Source organism: Gambusia affinis, linkage group LG07, assembly GCF_019740435.1.
Source record: "Gambusia affinis linkage group LG07, SWU_Gaff_1.0, whole genome shotgun sequence".
Taxonomy (NCBI): Eukaryota; Metazoa; Chordata; class Actinopteri; order Cyprinodontiformes; family Poeciliidae; genus Gambusia; species Gambusia affinis.
The window spans coordinates 29,966,594-29,978,863 of NC_057874.1; the positions used below are offsets into that span (position 1 = coordinate 29,966,594).

General features: G+C 44.9%; 1 non-coding gene across 1 annotated transcript; it reads right to left on the bottom strand.

The window, feature by feature from the left end:
• Positions 1–558: 558 nt before the first annotated feature.
• LOC122834781 lies at positions 559–749 on the bottom strand. Its single transcript, XR_006371247.1, has one exon. It is a non-coding gene; the product is annotated as a U2 spliceosomal RNA (small nuclear RNA).
• Positions 750–12,270: the final 11,521 nt, after the last annotated feature.

Genomic DNA, 12,270 nt, shown 5'->3' on the forward strand with positions numbered 1-12,270 from the left:
GGTCAAGATCCTGACCCGCAGTGGAGGATCCGAGGTTCCTCAGAGCAGAACTACGAGCATCACTCAGTCCTCCTGACCAGCAGGCGGCGACAGTGGAGAGGAAAAAAGCTCCCTGTTAGCAGGAAGAAACCTCCAGCAGAACCAGAACCAGAACCCGGGTCAGTACCAGCTCTGACAAGCCAGAGCAGAGACAGAAGAACTGATCCAGGAGAACTTTCTATGTGAAGGTAAGAACAGGAGAAGCTCAGCGGATCAGTCCCAAACATCGGCCCAGGTGTTTGGGACTGATTGCAGCAAATTGGAGAGAAGTAAAAGAAGAAAGTGAAATAAGGTTTGCCCTCCATATTAACAGAAATAACCCGGGATAACCTAAGAAAAACTCCTAGTCAAAGTATTCAGGGTGTGTACGGACTGAAACTGGCAGCGGGTTCCACCTGCACTTTTCTTCCTTCCACTAAACCTTCCATTGATGTTTGCAGGTTGAAGAATCCGAAGGCAGCCAGATCAACCTTTCTATTAATGTTATTGATAAAGGACAGTTTTCCATATAACAGCATCAGGGGGTGCACCGTTCCTGGAGGTACTGCAATACCAGGTCGATGCGTGGAGTGGACGGAGCAAGCCCCTATTCCATCTCCCTGCTCCAAAAATCAATTTAATATATGGTCCCCGGGTAGGGGACGTATCAGATATTAAACTGATAAGAACAGATACTACACTTGATCTTAGCCAAAAGGCCGAGAAGCGATAACCTATTTAACTGGGGAGGTAACCATTTCAACTTCGACCATCCCGTTTGGACTCACGGTTCGGAAAATGTTAGATCTTATCGTTCAAAGAACAAGCAGTAAAAATCGAAAATAAAGTTTAGACCAATGTTAAACTGAACTGATTTTATGTTCAGCAGGATAGAAAGATAAATGAGCCAAATCAGACCAAATATTTGCTTGAAAAAGAAACCGACGTGTTCATTTCTGGTCACGTGACTCACTGAGCAATCCAATAGGACGCTTGAATTTTAAGCACGTTTTAAAAAGTTATTCTCCTAACATGGAGGTTTAAATATGAACCCAGCTGTTATGCTAGGTGTAAAAGTCACCGGGTTTACATTTAATTACAAAGATCGTAGCTGTATGGTTGAAATGAATGAAGCCGTTCAAGCTCTCTGAGCCTACAGCGCCCTCTAGTGGAGATTAAGGACCTGTTCCGCACAAACTAAACTGCGTTTGGGGAGTTCATTCACGGATCAATTAATACAAAGCAATATAAGGCAATACTCCTGCCATTTTCATTTTATTAGTGAGGGGTGCAGGCGGGCCTACAAATGCACACATAAAACATATATAAATAAATAACCCCTGCTTGAACTAAATGGAGAATAAATGTGATTAAAGTATGCTTGAAGAGAGAAAATGATAAATTCATAGGAGCATAGTTGTATTAAAATAATTCCAGGTTTATGTCTTAACTGAACGGAACCCGTTTGGGATTTTAATGGGGAAGTTTTACAACCAACCACAAGGTGGCACTGTGGTCACATAAACGGGCCTCTGCTTTCTGCTCACTCACCTGCTGCTGCAATAAAACCAGAAAACACGAAGGGCTGAGCCAGACCAGAGCCGATGGGAAAAACCCGCCGAGACAAAACTGTTCAAGCTGCTGTATGAACTTTTACAAAAATGTTTCCACATAATAGTTAAAACTGTCTCTGTGTGACATGAAACAGATAATCTGTGAAAGGATCGATCTCCTCCTGCTCCGAGTTGCTGACTCCTCTGAAGAAATGCACCCGACCTAAAACAACCAATCAACGCTGTCAATCACTCGCGTGTATGCTGCTCAATGTGCTACTGGCTCCATTACAGGAAAGCCGTGTATCAGCAGCTATGCTAACTAGCCTTAGCATTCATATAAAGCTTTGTTGTGCTAACCCACTGAGAGAACAAGGAAGAGGATCTGAGTGGCATACGGTGATTGACAGCGCTAAGACCCGCCTCCTGGCTCTGATTGGTTCAGACATTCCTCTGTGGTTCAACGGAATCATTTTGAAAAATGAGTTAATAAATGTTCACAGTTCTTACTTCATCGAGCCGTTGTCACATCAGGAGGAAATGACATCATCACATCTGGATGAAGACCAAAGGACCCTCCTCTTCTTCGGCCTCCTGCATAAAAGTTGCATAAAGAAAAAATATGCAGCTTCCGGAGCTGCTGACTGTTTTCAGACGAGTGTTTCTCTGGTGTTGATCTCTGGGACCGGCGGCTTTTTCGTCGGACCGTCTGGACTTCAGCGGCTCTTCTGGGAGAGATTAGTGGCCAGCTGGGATCAAGGTGGCCATCAATTATTTCCTGTTTTCCTGCTCTTGCTCCTCCAGCGAAGGTAAAGGTGTTGTGACAAATGGCTTCCACTGCCATCAGCGGCGACAGGAAATACTGCCGGCCGCCTCCTCTATAAGTCATGAAGACAAGATGGCGGCGCGGCTCAGGTGCTGCGCTGATGGATCACCGAGTCTCAGTCAGGGGTTTGGTGCCTGCATGACCCCTGACCCTCACTGAAGAAAGTGTTGGAAGTTTCTGCTGGTCCAGATTCCGCTCGTCATCATACTGTTGATAAATGCCAGAGGTCAAGGGTCAAACCATTTCTGAATGTTTCTGTTTGGAGCAGAAACATTCAGTTCGATCTGTCAAAGCTTCGGTGAAATAACGAAGCTCTGAACGGCGACTGCTGATTCCCTTCAGAGTTTGAGCTTCATGTTGATTTGTTTCATATTTCAGATCTTTATATCTGCTCTGACGGGCCTCAAACAACAGCAGAGGAAGACAAGCGAGGTCGGAGTGAAACATGATTAAAGCACAGCAAACGGCTCATCTCCTCCTCCGCCCACACCGAGCTTCACCAGAACCGCAGAAAACGGACAATAAGGAGGAGCAGGAAGTTCTGACAGGAAGTTACCTCAGGATCAGCTGGATGAACCGACTCTGACCCGCTGACCTCCGGACGTCTGCAGGAGAAACTCCAGCCGCGATTTAAACCCGGAATCAGACGGTAATCAGACCAACAGGAGGCTTTTCCAGGCTCCTCACAGCCAGAGCTGTAAATAATGAGAACCCGTAGAAATAACTCCTATTAGAAGCTTCCTCTGGTTTCTGCTTCCTGTTGGTCACAAACACGAGGGCGCCATCTTAAAGTTACCCAGTCAAAGGTTAACCAACAATTTCTGTTATTTAGCCATCAAAACAAAGAATGGGGGTTAATTTTTCAGTCATTTTTTCACCATGTCATTCATTCATATTTAGTTTATACATGAATATTTAACTTGTTAACTAAATGACCTTTATTTGTGTAGCGCTTCTTCAAATCCAGAGAACATCGAAGTTATTTAGTTAGAAGTTATTCTCCTTATTAAAGCTTTTCTGTTTGTCCATGTTGATTCTTGTTGATTCCAGTAAACCTGGAGACGTTGCCGCCTGCAGCCTCTGACCTCTGACCCCTGACCAAACAGTGTTCCCCAGAGGAAGTCGCCTTCATATTCACTCAGCCGTTTGTTTTTATGACCTGTTGTTCTCCACTAACTCCACAGGCTGCAGCAGCCGAGGAAATTAAAGATGCGGCACTTTGTGAAGCATGAAATTGTATCTGGGGGAGATGAAGCTGCAGGAGGGTTTCAGTCTAATGTGGGGGACAAATCCCCACCAGCAAGCTGTAATTAACAGGTTTTAAGAAACTGGAAACGCTGCATTTGGTTAACATTTGCATTAATGAGGCCAAATTCAGAGATGAAAACCTGCAGGAGGCGTTAATGTCGGCCCAGAAATCCTGGCTCCGCGTTTTAATCCACGGAGAAACAGGAAACCGACCGACCGGGCGCCGCCAGCGGCCATGTGACCCGGAGCGTTTTCCACCGGCTGGAGCTCCAGCTGGTTCTGGAAGTTCTGGTTCTGGAGGTTCTGGTTCTGGAGGTTCTGGTTCTGGAGGTTCTAGTTCTGAAGGTTCTAGTTCTGGAGGTTCTGGTTCTGGAGGTTCTAGTTCTGGAGGTTCTGGTTCTGGAGGTTCTGGTTCTGGAGGTTCTAGTTCTGGAGGTTCTGGTTCTGGGTGTGAAATTAAGTTCAAATATTATTTTTAATTTGCTTCTTTGACAGAAAACTAATTCTTAAATTTCAGTAAACATAGATGTAAAAAATCTAGATGTTTTCTGCTCACTAAACAGATTCTCTTCCATGACCATAAAAGGACTTCCTGCTTGGAATCAGAACTTCCTGGAGTTAAACCAGAACACTGAGGTCCTGGTTCTGATCTGAAACTCTGAACTGGAACCAGCAGCAGAACTCACATCACTCATGTTCAATGTGCGCTGGTTACCGGTTTGTTACTGGTTACCGGTTTGTTACTGGTTACCGGTTTGTCACTGGTTACCGGTTTGTCACTGGTTACCGGTTTGTCACTGGTTACCGGTTTGTCACTGGTTACCGGTTTCTTCTCAGCTGTTGGATTTGGTGATTTCTGATCATTTTCTTGTTTCTCTCTTCAGCAGCTGCTGGTCGGTCCTGTGTCTCTCTGAGCCGGTCTCCGGGTTTTCCGGTCGGCCCGGCTCCTCCCTCTGGTTCCTGTTTCCTGATTGTCCCCGGCCGTCTCCTGATTGTCCCCAGCCGTCTCCTGATTGTCCCCAGCCGTCTCCTGATTGTCCCCGGCCGCCTCCTGATTGTCCCCAGCCGTCTCCTGATTGTCCCCGGCCGTCTCCTGATGGTCCCCAGCCGTCTCCTGATTGTCCCCGGCCGTCTCCTGATTGTCCCCAGCCGTCTCCTGTCTCCTGATTGTCCCCGGCCGTCTCCTGATGGTCCCCAGCCGTCTCCTGATTGTCCCCGGCCGTCTCCTGATTGTCCCCGGCCACCTCCTGATTGTCCCCAGCCGTCTCCTGGTTGTCCCCGGCCGCCTCCTGATTGTCCCCAGCCGTCTCCTGATTGTCCCCGGCCGCCTCCTGATTGTCCCCAGCCGTCTCCTGATTGTCCCCGGCCGTCTCCTGATGGTCCCCAGCCGTCTCCTGATTGTCCCCGGCCGTCTCCTGATTGTCCCCGGCCGCCTCCTGATTGTCCCCAGCCGTCTCCTGGTTGTCCCCGGCCGTCTCCTGATTGTCCCCAGCCGTCTCCTGTCTCCTGATTGTCCCCGGCCGTCTCCTGATTGTCCCCGGCCGCCTCCTGATTGTCCCCAGCCGTCTCCTGTCTCCTGATTGTCCCTGGCCGTCTCCTGATTGTCCCCGGCCGCCTCCTGATTGTCCCCGGCCGTCTCCTGATTGTCCCCAGCCGTCTCCTGATTGTCCCCGGCCGCCTCCTGATTGTCCCCGGCCGCCTCCTGATTGTCCCTGGCCGTCTCCTGATTGTCCCCAGCCGTCTCCTGTCTCCTGATTGTCCCTGGCCGTCTCCTGATTGTCCCCGGCCGCCTCCTGATTGTCCCCGGCCGTCTCCTGATTGTCCCCGGCCGTCTCCTGATTGTCCCCGGCCGCCTCCTGATTGTCCCCGGCCGTCTCCTGATTGTCCCTGGCCGTCTCCTGATTGTCCCCGGCCGCCTCCTGATTGTCCCCGGCCGTCTCCTGTCTCCTGATTGTCCCCGGCCGTCTCCTGATTGTCCCCGGCCGCCTCCTGATTGTCCCCGGCCGTCTCCTGTCTCCTGATTGTCCCCGGCCGTCTCCTGATTGTCCCCGGCCGCCTCCTGATTGTCCCCAGCCGTCTCCTGTCTCCTGATTGTCCCTGGCCGTCTCCTGATTGTCCCCGGCCGCCTCCTGATTGTCCCCGGCCGCCTCCTGATTGTCCCCAGCCGTCTCCTGATTGTCCCCGGCCGCCTCCTGATTGTCCCCGGCCGACTCCTGATTGTCCCCGGCCGCCTCCTGGTTGTCCCCGGCCGACTCCTGATTGTCCCCAGCCGTCTCCTGTCTCCTGATTGTCCCTGGCCGTCTCCTGATTGTCCCCGGCCGCCTCCTGATTGTCCCCGGCCGTCTCCTGATTGTCCCCGGCCGTCTCCTGATTGTCCCCGGCCGTCTCCTGATTGTCCCCAGCCGTCTCCTGATTGTCCCCGGCCGCCTCCTGATTGTCCCCGGCCGCCTCCTGATTGTTCCCGGCCGTCTCCTGATTGTCCCCGGCCGTCTCCTGATTGTCCCCGGAGCGTCTCCTGTTCCCTTGACCTCTGCAACTACAACATTGAAAAACTCCCCATAAAGTTTTCTAATTTCCAAACAAATGATTCTTTCCTGGTCTCTAATTTACAAGCACAATTTTTCACCACATCAATATCATATTTGGAAAAATGGAGACATTCTGTACAAACATAAATCTTTATTGTTGGAAAAATGCTTTGAACATGGAATCATCTTTGTTCAGCAGCTTTTCAGTCCTGATGGCGTCTTAATGTTTTATTCTGAACTTCTAGAAACGTTTGGTCTCCCCATCCCACCAAAGGAATATGCTCTTGTTTTTGATGGTGGTGTAAAACTTTTTAGATCTTCTGTAACTTCTGTTCTGACTCCACCGGGTCCGGACCTGCTGACACTAATGTTGTCTAATACAGAGCTAAAGAACAGCTGTGATGTTTGAGTCTCTGCTCCATTTCTCTTAATAACTTTTTCTCCAACCTGAACTGGGAAAAAATCTGGTGTCTTCCATCTAAATATTAGATTATTAATAAGATCAAAGAAGTTTCTTTTAATATGATTCATCGTTTTTCATTCTTGGTTAAACTTCACTAAAACGCCCGGATCAACCGGATTGGGCCTTTCCGGGTTGAAGCCTGAAAGAGAAACCATTTCAGGCCTGAACAGGTTTTACAGCCTGAACCTGTTCAGCTGCTGAAGCCCCGCCCCCTTCCTGACTCACCTGAGATGACAGGATGTGATCCAAGAGAAACAACCAGCTCCGTCTGCAGAAAGCTTCAGGATTCAAAGGTAGGCAACAGCTGCGGCACATTTATGATTTATTCACACTCATTTCTGTTTAAAGGCTAAATTTGAACCTTAATATCTGGATAAGACAGAAATGATCCCACCTTGATGTGCAGATGAAATAAAACTTTAACAGAAAAAACTCTGAAGCATCAGAAACTGAACTGGTAAACATACCACAATAATAATAATAATAATAACATGAGGTTTTTATTTATTTATTTAACATCGTTATGAGAACATTTCAGAATATTTCTGGACGTTTGGACCTGAAATCCAACAGAAAATGAGGAAGAAAATCCAGAGAGTTAAAATCAAAACTGCCAATAAATCCATAATTTCCACGTTTCACATTCTGTGCGGAGTTTTCTTTGATAAAGATGTTCGGGTTCGGTCTCTGATGTGACGTCCGGTCCGGTCCGGTCCGGTCCGGTCCGGTTTGGTCCGATGCGGTCCGGTTTGGTCTCCTGACGTCACTCAGTCTGTACTCCAAAAATAATTCAGAAGGAGCTCAATGAGATTCAGGAAACTATGAATTATCTGAGGCGCCGTTTGTAAAATCAGACAATAAAAACTGAACAGCAATAATTTATTTTATTTAGCTTGTCTTAAAAATGGGTGTTCATGTCTCAAAGTCGTATTTTCACCAAGTTATTTCTACATTTAGAAATGTCAGACTTCCCATATTTAGTTTCTAATCCTCCTTTGTTTTTCACATAATAAAGAAATGTTTATTGAAAACAGTCAGATTTGTCAGACTCTCATTCCCTTTATATACCATTATGTAAATAAATAGACTTTAAAGATCAGAAATATTAGTTTGTTAGATTTCTGCAACACATGATGTTAATCAGAGTTAGTCACTGTTTCCATTATTATGGCTTTAGTGATGAAGAGTCATTTTGAAATGAAAATTAGCCGTAGCTAATCCAGTGTTGGAGAAAGTACTAAAAAAATGTACTAAAAAAATTTACTTAACCCTCTGATGAATGAATTATGAATCCCTGAGAAAAGATTTTTTTAAATGTGTTTTTACTCTTAGGGCATAAAAAAAACAACAAATACGAACTTTTTTTTCCAAAATGTAATTTTTCCAGGAAGTTACAGAAATGTCCACTACAGTGGACGACATGCGCTTCAGCACTCAACATAGAACAGTATAAACTTAATTGAAGAATAATTTCATCTGAGTTTGATCATAAATCCATGACCACATATTTCATTGTGGGCTTTGAAAAGCACTTGAACATGTTTTCATACACTCTAACACTCTATAGCCCTTCTGTTAATCCAAACCCAGAGAACAATCTTCATCAAACAACTCCTCTTCTAACTTCTCTCATAACTCATTTTCCTAACTCCTAGGCTACATGAAAATTGGCAAAGCATCCAGGGCCCAGTGTCACATGGCACTGCATGCAGATGTATTTGGTCTTCCTCGTGCATGCAGCATCGTGGCATCTGTTTGCATTTTTGACTTGGTGAGCTCAGGCCAGTGATTTCCTGCACTGAACCTGATTTCCCTGGGTACTTTGGTCACTGCTCTGCACTTTGCTGGAGGTGGGACTCCACTGGGTCTTCCTTTTCTTTTTGGCTGACCAGAGCCAGAATTGATCAGTCCACAGGCCACAGAAGCTTTGAAGATGAGGAGATTCATCTTTTCCAACCCAGACATCAGGTAGAGTCGCCAGACATTTACAACAGTCACATCCAAAAAATGAAAGAACACTCTGATGTACCACCGATGTTTCTACGTCTGTGGGGATACATTGCCACACCCTGGTCAACGAGATCCATCCCACCCATGTGTTGGTTATAAAGGGCCACCCTGATCTTGGCTTGATCTTTCTTCAGCCATCTTTGGGCCGTGTCTTCAGGGGACTGACCCGCACAGGTCGATGCCATGTGGATGACTGAGCTGTCAAGCCAACGTGTGACAGTGATGTTACTGTTTGTGCTGACAACAGAGCAGGCTCCTCTGCCTTCTTTATTCAGTTGTTTTTCACTCTTAAGTTTCTGACTTGCTCCTTTCAATCTGTTTGTTCTGCATGTACCTGCCATAGATGCCAAGGTCTTGCAAGGCTTTAAGGAGTGGAACGCTGCAGAAGAAGTTGTCAAAAAACACCTTGTGGTTTTTGTGCTTTATGTCGTCACAAAGGTGCATCACTACATCTCCAGCCATTTCCAAACCACTGACTGATTCCTAATGCTGAGCCCTGGTATATTTCAAATTTGTACATGTAACCTGAGGACCTGCCCTGACCCACACTTTCACTCCCCAGGGTTTGGGCTTTTTGTTATGTATTGCTTGATTGACAGTTGGCCTTTGAAGGGAATGATTTGCTCATCAATTGATTTGAATTCTTCAGGGTTTGCTGCCATCAGGAATGTTTTCTGAAGTGCACTTAGCACTGGAGCTATTTTGAAGAGCCTGTCTGTGTCTGCTGGCTGGTGGGTTTAGTTATCCACAAAGTGCAGATCATTCAGAATTTGTTCATGTCTGTTTACAGACATAGCATCTGCAATTATTCCAGGACGAAGGCCATCTTCACTGGACCAGTACATCCATGTCCTAGGATACCGGATGAACCCCACGACCATGTTGATCCCTAGAAAAATTAGCATTTCTTCATTTGTCACTGCCAGATTTTCTTTCCCTTTCTGAAGCGCATACCTATTGGTGATATGCACTATATCATCAATGAGATCTAAGGGAAACAAATACCTAATGAAATCAATTGGTTCTCTTCCATCAACATTTACTCTTCTTTCTCCTAGAAAAGGTGGAAAGTCGCCCTCAAAGTTATTGTCTTGGACTTTCCAGACATATTTGCGGGGTTGAGTGCAGTTATGGCCCTTGTGAACATTTCCCTGAGCAGGTACCATGTGGACATTTTCCTCAGCTCCCTCATATTGCGGACCTCCCTCTGCATCCTGTCCTTCAGCATCCTGACTGTCTGCATCTCCTTCACCATCCGTATCTCCAATATTTCTAGTGTTCTCCTCATCACTGCTGTCACTATACTCATCATCAGAGGAGTCAGAGGGAATTTCCTCAACTATTCTATAGTTTTCCTTATTCTTTGCTGCACTTGTGGTCTAAAAGTCTGAGAAAATTATAATTTTACTAACACAAACTACAAATGATCTGCATAAAAAAATATATTTTTAAAACTAACATAGTTATACTCAAAATGAATTTAATTGGAAGCAAAACAGTTATAATGAAAGATAAATCAACTACATGACTCATGTTAAAAATATAGTCAGCAATGCATGATGTCCACTGTGTTGGACATCATGGTTAATTGCAATTTCCTACTTGTGTGAAATAAAATTTTCCAAACTAAGTTAATAATATTGCTACCTAGATACTCCTGCATGTCAGCATATTGTTTTTACCTCTAGGATTCTCAGAGAATAGAAGGATTGAGAGGATATTCCAGGAGAGGTCATTGAGTGTGTCTGTCTGCCGGCCATCTTGGACTCTGATGATATTAACTTGTAGTTACAACAACTTGCCACTGAATTAACCCCAGTGGAGGGGAGCAGTAGAGAGCATTCTAAGGACTGATATGCAATACCACCACAGAAACCACTGCATTTAGGAAACAATGACTTCTAAATATCTGTCCACTGTAGTGACCACTATGCACCAGAGGGTTAAGTAAAAGTACAAATACACAAAAATGTACTTAAGTAAAAGTAACACATTAACATTTTTACTTGAGTAAAAGTAAAAAAGTACTGGCTTTTAAAAATACTTAAGTATTAAAAGTAAAAGTACTTCCTGAATGCATTACTTAATCTCTAATACAATATCATTAAGTGTACCAATCGTATTTAATTTTAATACATTAATAATGTGCCATTTTAATGAACAATGCCACAGATAAAGCATGTTTTTAGTGTGTTTACTCTCTGTGACAGTTTAGATTTAGATTTGTGATTCTATGCATCATAATTTCAGGGATGGAAACATTTTGTCTCCTGTCCTCACATAGCATGAACTTCACTTTTTTGCCACTAATGGCCTTTATTTTGAAAGAAATCCAACAGAAAGGGATGGAAAGAAGGTGGATGAGGGAGAACATGCAACCAAAGAGCCACTTAGTGTTGTAGTTAAGATAAAGACCAGCACCCTGCGCTACATGACACAATAAAATGAAGTGCACCTTTCAAAACTGCTTCTCAAATTGATTTGAAAAATCCACATTCCCATAAAAACACCTAGATATTAAATACTGAGAGCTGAAATAAATTTAACCAGTATCATTATCAATTCAAACTCTTCTTCATTCTGCTTTGCTTCCATCTCTGTGGCACAATCCGCAGTGGTTTCCTACCATCCCTAAAAGATAACGCCCTGGGTGGTTGCCCATATCACCCAAGTCAGAAACCACAACTGTCTGCTCCATTAAACATAGAAATTAAGGCAATGCTCCAATGGTAAACAACACTCAACTATGAATACTGTCCAAGGTGCAAGAAGCAAGAAGTAACCAGGCAGAAGGACAGTGACGGTTCTGACCCTGTCTGCCACCATGACAGGTTACCAACACAATCAAAGAGCAATGAGCAGCTCTGCTACACGTTCTTGTTTTGTTTATTGGCCAATTAAATAAATCTATATATTTTTTAATTAAATAAAATAATAATAGCTACTGCAGTGTATGCAGAGCGTCACAAGAACAAAGAACGGCTCTCAGTGAGGCTTCAGTCCTATAGGACTTAGTAAAAATCCGTCCAGAAGAATCGGATCGTTCATCACTATCACTATATAGCAGATTTTGGTCACAGCGTTGTCCCATATATGCGACACCTAAAACAACACTTCCACACAATAATTAAACGCATGACTGACAACGTTTTGTCATCACAGATGCACCATATGTGTCTCTGTACAGCTAGTTTTGCTAACATCACGTCCACTTAGCTTACCTTCCTTGTTTTCCAAGTGACGCTAAAAGTCGGACGAAGTTTCCACCGTCTGTGAAAGTGAAGCGCTGCTGATTTTACATGTCGCCAAATCTTATGATTTATGTAGCGAAATTCTATTACTGACGATTAGACACAATCATCTCCCGCTTAGTGGAAACCACTGCGCATGTCTGGGAGCTCCGAGTGCGACTGAAAGGAGGAGGCGATGGGTGACGACAGTAATTAGTAGGTCACGTTATTGCTTGGATTTACAGCGCCTTGTTAAGTCCCTGAACTTCATATTTTAACGGAAAAAAAGCGCAATGCGACTTGGATGTAACGAGTAACGGGACGGTTTTGTAGAAATGTAGTAAGTAGAAAGTACAGATACTTACTGTAAAATGTAGTGAAGTAAAAGTCGAAA